This window comes from Girardinichthys multiradiatus, chromosome 12 (assembly GCF_021462225.1).
Source record: "Girardinichthys multiradiatus isolate DD_20200921_A chromosome 12, DD_fGirMul_XY1, whole genome shotgun sequence".
NCBI classification, from domain to species: domain Eukaryota; kingdom Metazoa; phylum Chordata; class Actinopteri; order Cyprinodontiformes; family Goodeidae; genus Girardinichthys; species Girardinichthys multiradiatus.
In genome coordinates this window covers 45883070-45901327 of record NC_061805.1, presented here as the reverse complement: position 1 = coordinate 45901327, position 18258 = coordinate 45883070, and the positions used below count along the sequence as shown (strand labels likewise).

General features: G+C 41.9%; 1 protein-coding gene across 4 annotated transcripts in view; it reads right to left on the bottom strand.

Moving 5' to 3' along the window:
* Nucleotides 1-9847, bottom strand: part of LOC124878185 (phospholipid-transporting ATPase ID-like) — a 73213-nt gene extending 63366 nt beyond the window's left edge. For all 4 annotated transcript variants that reach the window (XM_047382015.1, XM_047382017.1, XM_047382014.1 and 1 more), the window contains exons 1-2: nucleotides 9540-9847; nucleotides 8493-8701 (exon numbers count right to left, since the gene is read on the bottom strand). The gene's annotated coding sequence lies outside the window, so the exon portion shown is untranslated. The remainder of the gene's footprint in view (nucleotides 1-8492; nucleotides 8702-9539) is intronic.
* Between the last annotated feature and the right edge of the window lie 8411 nt (nucleotides 9848-18258).

Below are 18258 nucleotides of genomic sequence, written 5' to 3'. Positions count from 1 at the left end.
ATCCGTATTAAGACAATAAAAGACCTGAAATATTTCAGTTAGTGTGCAATGAATCTAAAATATATGAATGTTAAATTTTCATCATGACATTATGGAAAATAATGAACTTTATCACAATATGCTAATATTTTGAGAAGGACCTGTATGTTTCTCTTGAATTTGACATACAACAGATTGCATACTGTCATCAATCTTAGTCTTTCAGATTGTTGTGGAGGAACTCTGACCCATTTATCTTTAGAACTTTGCATCATTACTCCATGATCCAGGTTTGACCAGGCAGGTGTTCATGGTTGACTCAGTGACTGCAAGGTCACCAGGTCCTGCGGCTGTAAAGAAGAAGCCCAAATCATTACCGTTCCACCACCATGCTTCACAGTTGGTAGGACTGGTTCGTCTTGATATTCTGTGATTAATTGATTGATTCAGAAGTCTTGTGGTTCGTTCAGATGCAGCTTTACTAACCTAAGTCATGCTGCCATATGCCTGTAGAGGTAAGAGAGTTTCTCTTGACAGTCGTTCAAAACAAATTAAACCTTTTTGGTATTTTTCTAATTGTCCTGACATGAACATTAACATACTGACTAAGGTCTTTAGGGTCTGTGATGGAGCTATTGGGTTTTTGATTAAAGGTTTCAATATTGCACAGTCGGACATTGGGGTGAATTTGCTAGGATGTCCACTCCTGGAAGGATTGGCAACTGTCGGTGCTGTAAATATTTTTTTTCTCTGTAGCAAAATGTTGGACTTGACCTTATGACATTTCACAGATTGATGGGGAGCAACTATTGCCTCTCTAAAGGTTATTGCTTTTGTCTTTCTTTCTTAGCATTATGGCATTATTATAAAAGAACTCCTGCTTTATTAGAGGCAGTTACACTTCCCTTGATGCACACCATATGTATATCTTCAGCAACTGAGTTGCTGCTCAGGAAACGGTGGTGAAACTGTACTGGTGGAAAAGGAAGAAAGAGTGAAAAAGGTGTGGATTAATCATAACTTTTGTTTTCATCTTAAACTTCAGCAATAGCATCAAAATGGTCCGTTTTCCCCACAGTTTTATTATGTTTTGGCTTTGTTTTTGATTAATAAACAATGACAGTGGGGAATTTGTTGTGTTTTTTTTTTTTATAGTCAGTCAGTGAGTCATTTTCTACTGCTTATTCCATAGTGGGTCGCAGGGGAGCTGGTGCCTATCTCCAGCAGTCTATGGGCGAGAGGCAGGTCGCCAGTCCATCGCAGGGCAACACACAAACAACCACGCACACACTCATTCATACACCTAAGGGCAATTTAGAGTTACCAATTAACCTAACAGGCATGTCTTTGGACTGTGGGAGGAAGCCGGAGTACCCGGTGAGAACCCACGCATGCACGGGGAGAACATGCAAACTCCATGCAGAAAGACCCCTGGTCGGGAATCGAACCCAGGACCTTCTTGCTGCAAGGCACCAGTGCAACCAACTGCGCCACCGTGCAGCCCTTTTTTGTTTTTGTATACTTGCGGTTAAATTGAAATAGTTTAGAAATGTGGATAAGACAATTTCATTATGTCCCAATATGTCAAACTATATTTAAATGAGTTTGTACCCGTATCTTTTTATCATGACTTTAAATGTTGTTCTTGTAATATTGTGACGATTTAGGTTAAACAGGTGAAGGACATTTCCTCTTTATAACAGTAACCCTCCAGCATGAGTTGATGCATGATTATTGTTTTTGAGATTTAAGCCTATCAGATTTCCATCTTTCATGTACCTGTCAGTCATTATGTGTTCAGCTGAGCCCAGAACTGATTAAAACTAACCGACAACGAAGCTGAACAAACACAGTGAATCCCATAGGGCTGTTTGTGAAGGTTTTTCAAGGTCTCTGTGTGTTACTGATTAATATGATTCCTCTTCTGACTGGGAGTAAATAAGTCAACGTATAATTCAAACGACTCTAAACCACCACCTTGGTATTGTTAGAAAACTCTCCAGTTAATAACTGTAAAACAGACCTGATTGGTGACTCTGCTGCTCAGAGATGATGAAGTTTTAATTTTTTTATGCTTGCATATGAAGCAGTAACCTGAACAGAAATTAGCAGAGCACAAGTTGGAAAATGAGGCGCTGTTATGACTGTAGGAAAGCTTTGAGCCCCGAGCGCTAAACAAAAACACCCAAAACAATCAACCTCTGAATTATTCACTTGACCTCTCAGATCACAAAAGCCACTCCTCTTCTCATCTTACCCCATAAAAAGCTGACAATTTGATTGATCTAAGCCTAATAATCTTAGTTCCCCTTTTAAAAACTAAAGCAGAAATGCTTCCATGTCTAACAATCACCTCTTAAAGCTGGACTTTAAAATAATACAGCATAGATTATGCAACATTTTTTCTCCAGTTATGCTGGTCTTTGTTTAATTAAAGTTAAACGTGAACATGCAGCTCTGTGACTCTGAGCTTTGAATTGGGGATGACTGATTTATGTATTTTTTTTGCCAATTTCTTGGGCGTGGTAGATCTATAGTACAGCACTGGGGACACATTTGACATTAGATCAACTCAAAGATGAATGTCGGGCAATGTGGCTGCATAACACTGCAGCATTCAACATTGTCGATTCCAGTTGCAGAAGGTTGGAGTTGAATGCATCACATTTAATTTGTTTATTCTGATCTCATTCTGAATATTTTCTGCACTGGACTTGAAAGCCATGCTATACTAAAGAAATATGAAAATCTCACAGACAATCAATTTTGCTTCAACGAAATTTTCAGTCCTGATTCATAGGCCAGTTAACAATATGAAAGAATGATTGAGCTCCTGTGGTTCAAAGTCCCTTTAGTAAGATGTCAGAGAAAGTGATGGAGTGACCATAGCATGGAGTAACGTAGTGCTGTCCCTCCCCCACTTGTTTCTGCATACTGCCAGGCAGCTGGCGGAAAGAAGGCTACTAAATTGTTCTCCTCACTTACAAGAACGATGAATTTGCCTGTATAGAAGCATTAGTTTTGTGGTTAATTCTGGCTTATGAATCATTCAGACTTAAAAGACTTCTAAACCCAGTGACCTTTGTGTCAGTGCATAACATAAACTCTGTATTTAGGTACTTGAGTACAAGCTGCCTGTCACACAAACCTGTAAGCAGGTTTACCAAGCCACCCTTTTAAGCACCATTTACTAATCAAAAATATCACCCATTTTTAGAGGAATTGTTTGATCATTCATAGTGAAAAAAGGTGAAGGATACAAGAGGTAGAAGATTTAAATGACAAGAAACTCAGCCTCAACAGAGTGTACTAATAGCCCTGTCACACTGTTGTCTCTGCCTTGCTATTCTTACATATGACAAACTGTGGCTTTGAGTAAAAACGCACCATCATGGTCTTTCTATGCATCTGCTAGTGAAACATGATCTGATTTTCAGCAAAGCCAGGCTGACACATTCTTGCATACACACATATGCTATAATAATAACACTTAATCTCATACTACACTATGCATATGAGACCCACATCAGCCTGCAGATGGACTTACAGGTCCTTCTCAAAATATTAGCATATTGTGATAAAGTTAATTATTTTCCATAATGTAATGATGAAAATTTAACATTCATATATTTTAGATTCATTGCACACTAACTGAAATATTTCAGGTCTTTTATTGTCTTAATACGGATGATTTTGGCATACAGCTCATGAAAACCCAAAATTCCTATCTCAGAAAATTAGCATATCATTAAAAGGGTCTCTAAACGAGCTATGAACCTAATCATCTGAATCAACGAGTTAACTCTTAACACCTGCAAAAGATTCCTGAGGCCTTTAAAACTCACAGCCTGGTTCATCACTCAAAACCCCAATCATGGGTAAGACTGCCGACCTGACTGCTGTCCAGAAGGCCACTATTGACACCCTCAAGCAAGAGGGTAAGACACAGAAATAAATTTCTGAACGAATAGGCTGTTCCCAGAGTGCTGTATCAAGGCACCTCAGTGGGAAGTCTGTGGGAAGGAAAAAGTGTGGCAGAAAACGCTGCACAATGAGAAGAGGTGACCGGACCCTGAGGAAGATTGTGGAGAAGGGCCGATTCCAGACCTTGGGGGACCTGCGGAAGCAGTGGACTGAGTCTGGAGTAGAAACATCCAGAGCCACCGTGCACAGGCATGCGCAGGAAATGGGCTACAAGTGCCGCATTCCCCAGGTCAAGCCACTTTTGAACCAGAAACAGCAGCAGAAGCGCCTGACCTGGGCTACAGAGAAGCAGCACTGGACTGTTGCTCAGTGGTCCAAAGTACTTTTGTCGGATGAAAGCAAATTCTGCATGTCATTCGGAAATCAAGGTGCCAGAGTCTGGAGGAAGACTGGGGAGAAGGAAATGCCAAAATGCCAGAAGTCCAGTGTCAAGTACCCACAGTCAGTAATGGTCTGGGGTGCCGTGTCAGCTGCTGGTGTTGGTCCACTGTGTTTTATCAAGGGCAGGGTCAATGCAGCTAGCTATCAGGAGATTTTGGAGCACTTCATGCTTCCATCTGCTGAAAAGCTTTATGGAGATGAAGATTTCATTTTTCAGCACGACCTGGCACCTGCTCACAGTGCCAAAACCACTGGTAAATGGTTTACTGACCATGGTATCACTGTGCTCAATTGGCCTGCCACCTCTCCTGACCTGAACCCCATAGAGAATCTGTGGGATATTGTGAAGAGAACGTTGAGAGACTCAAGACCCAACACTCTGGATGAGCTAAAGGCCGCTATCGAAGCATCCTGGGCCTCCATAAGACCTCAGCAGTGCCACAGGCTGATTGCCTCCATGCCACGCCGCATTGAAGCAGTCATTTCTGCAAAAGGATTCCCGACCAAGTATTCAGTGCATAACTGTACATGATTATTTGAAAGTTGACGTTTTTTGTATTAAAAACACTTTTCTTTTATTGGTCAGATGAAATATGCTAATTTTGTGAGATAGGAATTTTGGGTTTTCATGAGCTGTATGCCAAAATCATCCGTATTAAGACAATAAAAGACCTGAAATATTTCAGTTAGTGTGCAATGAATCTAAAATATATGAATGTTAAATTTTCATCATGACATTATGGAAAGTAATGAACTTTATCACAATATGTTAATATTTTGAGAAGGACCTGTATTTTCTGATTAATTCAGCTATTAATTATTTGCCCACTGGTGGGCACTAATAGACTGTGTATAAAGCATTGATCATTCAGCCTGAGATGGTTAGCCTATTATCCACAAGACAGTGACGTCACAGCAAAAAGTAACTTTTTTCTGTGTACGCAGTAGCAAACCATTCATCCCAAAACATGCACAACATACAAAGCAGGGCGCATCAAACAATGATTCTACTTCCATCTGTGACAGGACTTCATGCTTCAAATATAGAGCATCATTTCTTCACATCTGGACCCACCTAAAGGCTGGTTGAAGAAAGCAGAAGTTACAAACCTGCTTGCAACAGTCTTAGACTCTGGGAGGAAACTGGAAGTGTTTATCTACTGAGCTAATTTGGATGTGATCTTTGAACCACAGGAGATTACAGCAGATCGTCACATTTCCTCAGTAAAACATCAAATAAGGGGGCCTCAAATAATCTCCAGGAATCAAACTGAATGCTCAAAATTGCTCAAAAATATAATGTTTCATTGTCTTTTTTCAACAATGTTTGTATAAGTTGAAATTATTTGATTGCAAGCAACAAATTGAAGGTGAAGTGGTGTAACTAAACTGGTTCATCTGTGGTACTTCAGTAAAAACTTCATTTACAAATTTATAAATGACCAAAGAACTAAATTTTAAAAAAATGAGTACCTCAAGGTTATGTACTAGAACTTCTTGTTTTTACGATGTACATCGTCACTGAGAATTAAAGATAATTGAAACTATACGACTGTTTTGTATGCTTGTTTGAAATATGGCCATCTTAAAAACTGCTTACCAGTGAAAACATCGAGTTCCAAAACCGCAAGACAATTCCACCACTGCTACAGTTTGTCTTGCTAATAAAGCTAGAAGAAGTACTGCAGTAAGAGGAATTGTCTCTAGCTGTATGGAGCATAGAGTAACGAGCCCCTCCTCCATCTTTTACTATGCACTGCTATTTAGCTGGGTGAAAGGAGGCTTCTATCAGTCAGTCATTTTGTATACCGCTTCTTCCATAGTGGGTTGCGGGGAAGCTGGTGGCTATCTCCAGCAGTCTATGGGCAGAAGGTGGGGTACACCCTGGGCAGGTCACCAGTCCATCCCAGGGCAACACACATACAACCATGTACACACTCATTCACACACCTAATGGCACTCTAGAGAGACCAATTAACCTAACAGACATGTTTTTGGGATTGTGGGAGGAAGCCGGAGTACCAGGAGAGAACCCACGCATGCACGGGGAGAACATGCAAACCGCATGTAGAAAGACCCCTGGAGTCCTGGAAGTCAAACCCAGGACCTTCTTGCTCCAAAGCAACAGTGCTACCCACTGCAGCCAGGCTCGTACCTTTTCCCCTGAATTAGAAAGAATCAGAAAGACAAATGTATCCATTTGGAAATATTCATAATGGCAAAAAACAGGAACTGTCATGACGTGGAAAATAAAGGAGAATTACTCATCACTTCTGAAAGTAAATCTAAAGTTAACAGATATTTATGTCAGATTATAAAAGCAGTTTGATCGTGTTATACGTTTTGGCTTTAGGTTTTTCTGCAGGCACTCACCAGCCACTTTATTAGGTACATCAGTTCCATTGCTTGTAAGCACAAGCAGTGAATCTGCCAATCCCATTGCAGCAACTCAATGCATTTAATCATCTACACTGTGTGAAAACGACTGAGGGTTCAACGTGGCATGGTCTTTGGTGCCAGTCAGGCTGGCCTGAGTATTCAAGAAACTGCTGATCTACTGGGATTTTCACAGACTCCATTTCCTCAGGTTTACAGATAATGGTCCAAAGAACTGAAAACAGTTGAGTGGACCAAAAAAAATCAAAGTCAAAAGGTATACAGAAAAACCATCTCTGAATGCACAACATGTCAAACCTTGAAGCAGATGGGCTACAGCAGCAGAAGACCGTGGTGAGTGCAATCCTTTCTATGAGGAACAGCAAACAGACTACAATCCATACAGGCTCATCAACATTGGATAATAAAAGATTGCAAAAATGTCTTACTGATAAGTCTTGATTTTAGCAGTTCAGATGGTTGGGTCAGAATTTAGCATAAGCCTGGTGGTGTAATAGTGTGGGGATCATTTCTAAGCTCACTTTAATTCCATTAGTATCAACTAAGCATAGTTTCAACACCACCACCTACCTGAGTCCTATCTGACCACAGTATAGCAATCTTCAAGCAGAAAAATGAACCATGTCACAAAGCCTAAACCATTTGACACTGGTTTCCTGAAGACTACAATAAAATTGTGCTCCAATGGCCTCCACAGGCACCAGATTCAGCACCTTTGGGATGTGGTGTAAAGAAAGCTTCACATCATGGAAGTGCAGCCGACCAGTCTGCAGCAACTGCATGATGCAAACATGTCAAATGGACCAAAGTCCTTAGGCATGCGTTTGATACCTTGTTGAATCTATGCCATGAAAAATTAAAGCAGTTCTCAGGGGGTTAAACCCAATACAAAGTGGCCGACGTATACCGTTATACAGTAAAAATCTTTTAAGAATGTCATACAAGCCAACACCTGTTAAGAACTAAATAAAATTAAGATAAAATGTCGGTTGAAGAGAAAAGATTAAATAATTGAGGAAAAGCAAGTTAAACATCAAATTAGGTAAAAAACAAAAACAAAAAAAAAAACTGTTAAAGTCCAAAGAACAACTGGAGAACTGTTGATCAAGAACACTGGATTGTAGGAAGTTCTGCTTGGAGCTGCTTTCTCATGAACAATCTTCACAGGGTGAACTGTGCAAACAAAAGCCTCTGAACCTTCTGTTACAGGATATGAATGAATTTTTGAAAGCCTCCTTTAGAAATGACTTAGCAGTGACATCACAGCTTACAGTCAGAAGTTTTAAAACAATAACCCGGAGTAAAAACCAGGTTTTCTGGATCATTTATCAATATTCCAACTTTAGGACACTTTAAGACACTTTGTACAACAAGACAGACTAAATGGGCAAGTTTTCCTGTCTGAAAATGTTCAAACCCATTTAGGAAGCAGTTCAGTAAACACAAAAAGTAAGCAGATATACAGCCGAGAGCAGTGAGTGTTGTAGTCCACCACACTACTAGAAGTTAGGGAAAACCTCGCTTTCTTTTTCTGTGCCCAAATACAATCAATTCCTCTTCCTTTTTCATTGTTTCCGTTATTTTCTCAGTTTAAGTTTCCCCGGAGAGACAGCAGCTCCTTTCCCCCAAAACTCCATCTCACAGTGCCGATCTTCTTCTAAAAGCCTCACCTTGACCTCTCAAAAAGGTACTGAAGCCGAGAAAAAAAAAAAAAAAAAAACTCAGGAAAAAGGCAAGTGGCGGATTCTTACCGTAAAGCTGCGCGTCTTCCTGTCGGTAAACAGAAATAAAAAGTCCAGACTTCGAGGAGAATCGAGGTCTAAAATGTTCCCCCTGCAGTCCCACTGGCTCCTGCTTCATTCTCCTCCCTCTGCTACTCTCCCCTCGGTTTCTCCTCCCTCCTGGAGTCTCCACTCCCCTCAGATGTTGGGTATTAGATTTTTGCGCAGAACAAGGAAACCTGACGGGAAGGTCACATGATGCGAAGATTTAATTAAGATATTTGGAGCTATAATGACCTCTAGCTGGCGAACAAGAAACATGACAACTTAATTGAGCCTTAATTGAAGCCAAAGAAATCTGAAGTTACTCTTGTTTTTTGCTGTTTATCAAAAAAAGTGGAACTTTAAAAAAAAGACATTTAAAAAAGTCAAGTTATTTGACTGATTGCATGATATCTGCCAAGATGCCATTGGTTGCTTTTAAAAACAGTAGGAAACAAGTTGTGTAAGTGCAGAAAAAACCGCACCAACCATTAATAAATAGGCCAGATTCACCAAAAAGAAATAAACACATAATTTGCACTTCAAGGTGATACCTTGGAGAATTCTTGGTTAAAATGGTCAATGCATGAAGCCAATAAGAGATCCGAGGTGTTTAATGAGCCAAATTTGTGATGTAAAGTTTTTTTTTTTAAATCCTGCCTGTCAGGTAAAAATGTGATCTATGTAATGCTTTGTTTAATCATTTATTTTTTACTTTTTTGTACACGCCCACCGTTTTAAGTTGTTTATTATGTGCAAATACATTGCCTGGCCAAAGAAAAAGTCGCCACCTGAATTTAACTAAGCAAATAGGTACGAGCCTCCCATTAGATTACCGCACGTCATAATGTTTCGAACAGTTTTGACCCACATGCAGAAAGCAATTCAGGAGACTGAGTTTAATGGTAATGAGTTTATTTACAATGCAAGGAAATGTGCAGGGAACTGGAACCGAGATACCAATTGTAAAATAAACAGAACGGTAAGCAAGGAGTAACTCAGGATCTGAATTTTTAAATAATAATTCTGTCTTACTGGATAGATGGGGAGATCCGCCGGAGGGGGGTGGAGAGACCAAAGGGCTGTTTACCCGTGAGACTGAGGATGGTGAATACTGGTGTGTCAGGATGGTTAGCTGGTCCAAGAGTTTCTGAAGTTGGTGCAGTGGATGGAGGAGGGTGGACAGGGTTCATGGAGGGTGATCCAAGGAGCGAAGAAATCAGGAGGCTGCCAGCCGGTGTGATCCAACGAAGTAACAAAAGGCTTGAGTCTTTGTTCATGGAGCTGGATCGCTTCTTTCCAGAAGATGGTAATCCAGGCAGGGTTCAATGCAGAAGGCAAAGTCAGGTTCAGGTAATCCACTAAAGGCAACACTCTGGCAGTGAGTTGCTGGCAGCCTCCTCCTTAAATACTCCTCAGCAGGTAATCAGGGGAATAGAAAACACCTGTCACCTCTCTTCCAGGTTCCTCTCCATCTAGAGGTTAAGCATAGTAAACATCACCAAACAAACAGACATGGCACAGATCCTTACACCGCATGGGCGTTTATGTTTCAGCTGGCAACAAGTTATATAACCCCAACTAGTGCATTGAGTTGCTTCTCATTTATTAAACAACCATGTTGAAAAACACATCCCTTGGTCATGGAAAAGATGTCAGTCTGTTTCAGAAGGGTCCAATCATTGGCATGCATCAAGCAGAGAAAACATCTAAGGAGATTGCAGAAACTACCAAAATTGGGTTAAGAACTGTCCAACGCATTATTGAAAACTGGAAGGATAGTGGGGACCCATTATGTTTGAGGAAGAAATGTGGCTGGAAAAAAATCCTGAACGTTTGGTGAAATCAAATCGAAGAAAAACAACAGTAGAACTCAATGTTTATTAGTGAAAGTGAGAGCATTTCCACACACACAATGCGAAGGAAACTCAAGGGACTGAACAGCTGTGTAGCCTTAAAAAACCACTAATCAGTGAGGCTAACTGGAAAAAAGGCTTCAGTTTGCTAAGGAGAATAAAGATTGGACTCTGGAGGAATGGAAGGTCATATGGTCTGATGAGTCCAGATTTACCGTGTTCCAGAGTGATGGGCGCATCAGGGTAAGAAGAGAGGCAGGTGAAGTGATGCACCCATCATGCCTAGTGGCTACTGTACAAGCCTGTGGGGGCAGTGCTATGATCTGGGGTTGCTGCAAGTGGTCAGGTCTGGGTTCAGCAACAGTATGTGTTCAAAGAATGAGGTCAGCTGACTTCCTGAATATACTGAATGACCAGGTTATTCCATCAAAGGACTTTTTCTTCCCTGATGGCACGGGCATATTCCAAGATGACAATGCCAGGATTCATCGGGCTCCAATTGTGAAAGAGTGGTTCAGGGAGCATGAGACATCATTCTCACACATGGATTGGCCACCCCAGAATCCAGACCTTAACCCCATTGAGAAGCTTTGGGATGTGCTGGAGAAGGCTTTGCACAGTGGTCAGACTCTACCATCATCAATGCAAGATCTTGGTGAAAAATGAATGCAACACTGGGTGGAAATAAATCTTGTGACATTGCAGAAGCTTATCGAAACAATGCCACAGCGAATGTGTCCCGTAATCAAAGCTAAAGGCGGTCCAACAAAATATTAGAGTGTGTGACCTTTTTTTTTTTGGTAGCGACTTTTTTTTTTGCCAGGCATGACATAAAATCGTAAATGTCTGGCATGCATTTGAATTCAACCCTTAGTTAATACTTTGCTGGACCAACTTTTTGTGTCACCTTTCTAACTGCTTTGCTCAATGAGAGATGGAAATCTTTGCCAATTCTTTGCAAACTAGCTCAAGCTCAGTCAGTTTAAAAGGAGAGTGTCTGTGAACCTCAATTTTCAAGTCTTGCCACAGATTCTCAATTAGATTTAGGTCATGACTTTGACTGGGCCATTCCAACACATGAATTTGCGTTCATCTAAACCATTCCACTGAAGCTCTGTCTGTATGTTTAGGGTTGTTATCCTGTTGGAAGGGGAACCTCTGTCCCAGACTCAAATGTTCTGCAGCCTCTGACAAGTTTTCTTCTAACATTGACCTGTATTTCGCTCCATCCATCTTCCCCTCAGCTCTGACCAGCTTATCAGTCCTTGCTGAGGAAAAGGATCCCCAAAGCATGATGCTGCCACCACCATGTTTTATGTTGGTTACAGTTGGTTAGTTTCTCCCACATACAGCCATCTTCACACAACCCATAAACTTAAATTAAGGTCTCAATCATGGCACCTCCCTCCATGTGTTTGCATTTTTTTCAACACAACTTGTGGAAAACTGCTAATGGCTTTTTGTCAAATGATGGTTTTCTTCTTGCAACTCCTCCATAAAGTCCAGATTTGTAAAATGCACAAATGACAGTTGTTCATTAACTGTTGAAAGATTTCATCAACTGTTTTGGGATTTTTATTTGTAAAAATGTGATAAACCATGTATCATTGTCCTTTCACCTGACAGTTATGTGCTACTTTGTTTCGTTGTAACTTAACCAAATGTAGAAAAGGATTGTAAATACTTTTTCGCAGAAATTAGCCGCTGCTGCTAAATCTGTGTATGTTTCAATAGGAAAACATTGTTGTCCTGGCTCTACTTTACATGGTAGCTTTCATAATATTCCAAAGAAATTGCCAGTTTAGTGTTAAATTCTTTGGTATCTCTAAAATGTCTACTCATTGGGCAATATGGGCATAAAAGTTGATCACTGTGACAGACGTTAACCACTGCCCCTGTCATAAGAGTCTTGTAGGCTTTTAGATACGACTGGACTTGAGCCAAATCAACATATTTTTCCAGCAGCTGGACTCTGGAAAACTTGATGCGGCCAGAATGTGAAACATTATCTCGATTTGTAGGTGGAGGAAAAAAATGCAGTCCCATCCTGACTGCTAAGCTTGTTTCTCCTGTCGTTGATCACCCAAATCAAAAATGTTAGAAGCCCACAGTAAAATTTAGAATATTAGTCAATTCTCAAATGGTAAAGGCAAAATACTAAAACAAAAGAGGCAACTTGTTTTTTTTCCGCATGATTATCAATATTTTCAGGTCTAGAACCAAGACCGTAGACTCAGAAGAGCTGACTGTCTTTCAGGCTGTTTCCTACTTCATTGTGAAATGCACTGTTGCAGGCTGAAGGTACTGTCTGAAAAACACCAACAGAACCACATCATCAAAAAATACAAAGACGACATTCTGGAGTTCCTTATCTAGACGCCTTCCTTTTCCTAAGAAAACATTAAAATTCTGTCCATGAACACCACCCACATGATGGATAATACCTTTATTGTTCAGGAGGAGCAGCAGCAAAGTGACAGGCAAATGGAAGCATGCAGATTCTCAAAAAGTTTAAAAATATAAAAAACAAAAATGAGAAGAGAATGCTCTTTGAGTTGAGAGGAGTTATGGTTATAAAGTCTAACAGCTGCTAGGAGGAAGGACCTATGATAACACTCCTATTTTGCACCTAGGATGCAGCAGTCTGTCACTGAAGGAGTTCTTCAGTTCTGCAACAGCTTTATGCATGGGGTGGGAGACATTGTCCAACATTGATGTTATTCTTGCTAGAGCCCCTCTGTCTCCCACCACCTGCACTGGGTTGAGGGGACAACCTAGAACAGAGCTGTTCTTCCTGATGAGCTTATGTAAATGCTTCCTTACAGCTTTGGGTAAGCTGCTCCTCCTACAGACAACACCATAGAAAATGGCTGATGACACTACAGAGTCAAAAAAGATCTTGAGGTGCAGCCCCTGCACTCCAAAAAATCTCAGTCTTCTTAGCAGGTAGAGTCTGCTCTGACCCTTCCTGTATCAGGGTTGTGATTCCAGTCCAGTTTATCGTTCAGGTGAACATCCAGGTACTTCTAAAAATCCTCTAGCTTAATGTCAATTCCCTAGATGTTCACCAGTGTTGGTGCGGAGGGTCTGCGCCTGTAAAAATCCACCATGAGCTCCTTGGTTGGTGCATCCCAGTAGAGCCTGAGAAGTCTGATCCCTCGATAGATTCTCCAGTCACTCTTTGAGGGCATATGTTGTTCATTTTTCACACTGGGCCACCAGGAAGCCTTTTCACAACTGTGGCCACCTCTGCTGTAGTAATGGACTTGCCTCACCCTCAGAATCCTCAGACTTTGTCTCCACCAAGGAGGACATTTAGTTTTACTGTGTTATCCTAAAGATGTTCAGCTTCATTGTTTCGTAGAACATGCAGTAAGCCTGATTTATTTCTTTATGTTCTGATGTTGTTACATAGATCAGACTGAGGACAGAGCAAGAACACGGAGGGAGGAATAAACTCTTCTGCCCTGGAAATAATCTGTAATGTAACAGAAAAAGCAGAAGCGTTTTGCTGAGGAGAGGGATGTCTAACTTGAACCTCTTATCTTGGCAACTCAATGTTGGATAAGTAAAAGACAATGAATAAGATGGATGAATAATGTACAGTTATGAAGAAAACAATATGTACTCTGTTGAGTATTTTAGTAACCATCAAATCTTTGTTGGTTTTACACTAACAGAGTGGATTTTGTATGAGAGAACAGGACTTTCCCTTATCTTTCCACTAGAAACAAATCATTAAAATATAATTTCTCTCTTAAATATCTACGTACAAAACAAAGTGGGACACCAGACCCTGACTGAATAACAAATTAAGCAATAGGAAATGTCAAAAACCAAGTTGCCTCCATGATTTCACCACAAGGTGGTGATATAACTCCAACTAAGAGAATCATTTGAACTCTGATCACCCTGCTCTGCCTAGCCCTGCTGATAGTTTTCAGAATCAGAAGCAGAATCAGAAAAGCTTTATTGCCAAGTACGTTTTTGGACACACAAGGAATTTGTTTTGGCGTAGTCGGTGCAATACAGTACAAATTAAACAGTATAAACATATCTACAATATAATATAATATAAATATATGTGCACAGTTTTAAGTGAGTGAGAGTAAATATAGAGCAGTATAAGATGCAAGAGCAATACAACAGTGCAGGTGATCATTGTGCAAGTAAAGCAGGAGTCCAAGCTGAGCGTTAATGTAACTCATAGAGTTACAGGTCACAGGTGTCCTGTCAGCAAAAAAAGGGAGAGTGTCAAGGTGGTTTTCCGGGATTTGTTAACCAGGCTGGTGGCAGATGGGAAAAAACTGTTCTTGTGGCGTGAGGTTTTGGTCCGGATGGACCGCAGCCTCCTGCCAGAGGGGAGAGTCTCAAAGAGTTTGTGACCAGGGTTGGAGGGATCAGCCAGAATCTTCCTTGCCTGCTTCAGGGTCCTGGAGGTGTACAGTCCCTGGAGCGACAGTAGACTGCAGTCAATCACCTTCTCAGCAGACCGAATGACACGCTGCAGCCTGCCCTTATCCTTGGCTGTAGCAGCGGCGTACCAGATGGTGATGGAGGAGGTGAGGATGGACTCAATGATGGCTGTGTAGAAGTGCACCATCATAGTCTTTGGCAGGTTGAATTTCTTCAGCTGCTGCAGGAAGAACATCCTCTGCTGGGCTTTCTTGATGAGGGAGCTGATGTTTGGCTCCCACTTGAGATCCTGGGAGATGATGGTTCCCAGGAAGCGGAAAGATTCCACAGTGTCAATTGTGGAGTCACAGAGGGTGATGGGGGCAGGTGGGGCCGGGTTCTGCCTGAAGTCCACAACCATCTCCACTGTCTTTAGAGCGTTGAGCTCAAGGTTGTTCTGGCTGCACCAGTCCAACAGATGGTCCCACCTCCCATCTGTATGCGGACTCGTCACCATCAGAGATGAGTCCGATCAGGGTGGTGTCATCCACAAACTTCAGAAGCTTGACAGACTGGTGACTGGAGGTGCAGCTGTTGGTGTACAGGGAGAAGAGCAGAGGAGAGAGAACACAGCTTTGGGGGGAACCGGTGCTCATGGTCAGGGAGTCAGAGACGTGCTTCCCCAGCCTCACGCGCTGCTTCCTGTCAGACAGGAAGTCAGTGATCCACCTACAGGTGGAGTCGGGCACACTCAGCTGGGAGAGCTTCTCCTGTAGCAGAACTGGGACGATGGTGTTGAAGGCAGAGCTGAAATCCACAAACAGGATCCTGGCATACAGGTCCTTCTCAAAATATTAGCATATTGTGATAAAGTTCATTATTTTCCATAATGTCATGATGAAAATTTAACATTCATATATTTTAGATTCATTGCACACTAACTGAAATATTTCAGGTCTTTTATTGTTTTAATACGGATGATTGTGGCATACAGCTTATGAAAACCCAAAATTCCTGTCTCACAAAATTAGCATATTTCATCCGACCAATAAAAGAAAAGTGTTTTTAATACAAAAAACGTCAACCTTCAAATAATAATGTACAGTTATGCACTCAATACTTGGTCAGGAATCCTTTTGCAGAAATGACTGCTTCAATGCGGCGTGGCATGGAGGCAATCAGCCTGTGGCACTGCTGAGGTCTTATGGAGGCCCAGGATGCTTCGATAGCGGCCTTTAGCTCATCCAGAGTGTTGGGTCTTGAGTCTCTCAACGTTCTCTTCACAATATCCCACAGATTCTCTATGGGGTTCAGGTCAGGAGAGTTGGCAGGCCAATTGAGCACAGTGATACCATGGTCAGTAAACCATTAACCAGTGGTTTTGGCACTGTGAGCAGGTGCCAGGTCGTGCTGAAAAATGAAATCTTCATCTCCATAAAGCTTTTCAGCAGATGGAAGCATGAAGTGCTCCAAAATCTCCTGATAGCTAGCTGCATTGACCCTGCCCTTGATAAAACACAGTGGACCAACACCAGCAGCTGACACGGCACCCCAGACCATCACTGACTGTGGGTACTTGACACTGGACTTCTGGCATTTTGGCATTTCTTTCTCCCCAGTCTTCCTCCAGACTCTGGCACCTTGATTTCCGAATGACATGCAGAATTTGCTTTCATCCGAAAAAAGTACTTTGGACCACTGAGCAACAGTCCAGTGCTGCTTCTCTGTAGCCCAGGTCTGGGGAATGCGGCACCTGTAGCCCATTTCCTGCACACGCCTGTGCACGGTGGCTCTGGATGTTTCTACTCCAGACTCAGTCCACTGCTTCCGCAGGTCCCCCAAGGTCTGGAATCGGCCCTTCTCCACAATCTTCCTCAGGGTCCGGTCACCTCTTCTCGTTGTGCAGCGTTTTCTGCCACACTTTTTCCTTCCCACAGACTTCTCACTGAGGTGCCTTGATACAGCACTCTGGGAACAGCCTATTTGTTCAGAAATTTCTTTCTGTGTCTTACCCTCTTGCTTGAGGGTGTCAATAGTGGCCTTCTGGACAGCAGTCAGGTCGGCAGTCTTACCCATGATTGGGGTTTTGAGTGATGAACCGGGCTGGGAGTTTTAAAGGCCTCAGGAATCTTTTGCAGGTGTTTAGAGTTAACTCGTTGATTCCGATGATTAGGTTCATAGCTCGTTTAGAAACCCTTTTAATGATATGCTAATTTTGTGAGATAGGAATTTTGGGTTTTCATGAGCTGTATGCCAAAATCATCCGTATTAAGACAATAAAAGACCTGAAATATTTCAGTTAGTGTGCAATAAATGTAAAATATATGAATGTTAAATTTTCATCATTACATTATGGAAAATAATGAACTTTATCACAATATGCTAATATTTTGAGAAGGACCTGTAGGTTCCTGTGGAGTCCAGGTGCCGGAGGATGAAGTGAAGGGCTAGGTTGACTGCATCATCTACAGACCTGTTGGCTCTGTAGGCAAACTGCAGGGGGTCCAGGAGGGGGTCGGTGATGTCTTTTAGGTGTGAGAGCACAAGGCACTCAAAGGACTTCATCACCACAGAGGTCTGGGCGACGGGTCTGAAGTCATTAAGCCCTGTGGTCCTTGGCTTCTTGGGAACAGGGACGATGGTGGAGGACTTGAAGCAGGCTGGCACATGACATGTCTCCAGTGAGGTGTTAAAAATGTCTGTGAAGACTGGAGACAGTTGATCAGCGCAGTGCTTCAGGCTGGCTGGTGAGACAGAATCCGGTCCAGCAGCTTTCCGGGGGTTCTGTCTCCTGAAGAGTTTGTTGACGTCCCTCTCCTGGATGGAAAGAGCCGTCCTTGGCATGGGTAGGGGGCTGGTGGGGGGGAACTTCAGGGTGGGGGTTGGAGGTGCCAAGGCCCCTCTTGAGGTTGGGGAGGTGGGGGTGGTGGATTGTGGCTGCAGCTGTTGGGGGGTGTCGTGGGGGATGGTTGCAGGACTGTCCCTTTGTCTTTCAAAGCGGCAGTAGAACTCGTTCAGGTCGTTGGCGAGGTGTCAGTCTTTGATGGAGTGGGGGGCTTTCGGCTTGTAGTTGGTGATTTGCTTGAGCAATTTCCAGACAGACGCAGAGTCGTTGGCTGAGAACTGGTTTTGGAGCTTCTCAGAGTACAGTCGTTTGGCCTCTTTCACTGCCTTGCCAAACTTGTACTAGTAGTTATTGTGTTGCTCTTAATGAGCCATTAATTAGCATCCAAAATTAAAGATAGGACAATCTAACAGTGACAACGTCATGATTAACGTAATCACTTGTTTGTAAGATGTTACCGAAATATATAATTCAACTTACTATTAAGTTGATTCATAAAAAAACATATACTACTGTATGGTTTAAATACATGGGTTTGAAATTGTTAAGTAATTATCAGAACAATTAAATGAATATTATTCTTCTGAAACGTATTTGCTCTCATTTTCATATCAGACTATCTGTAGGCCTAAACTTAATTATCTCGTTTGATTTTGAT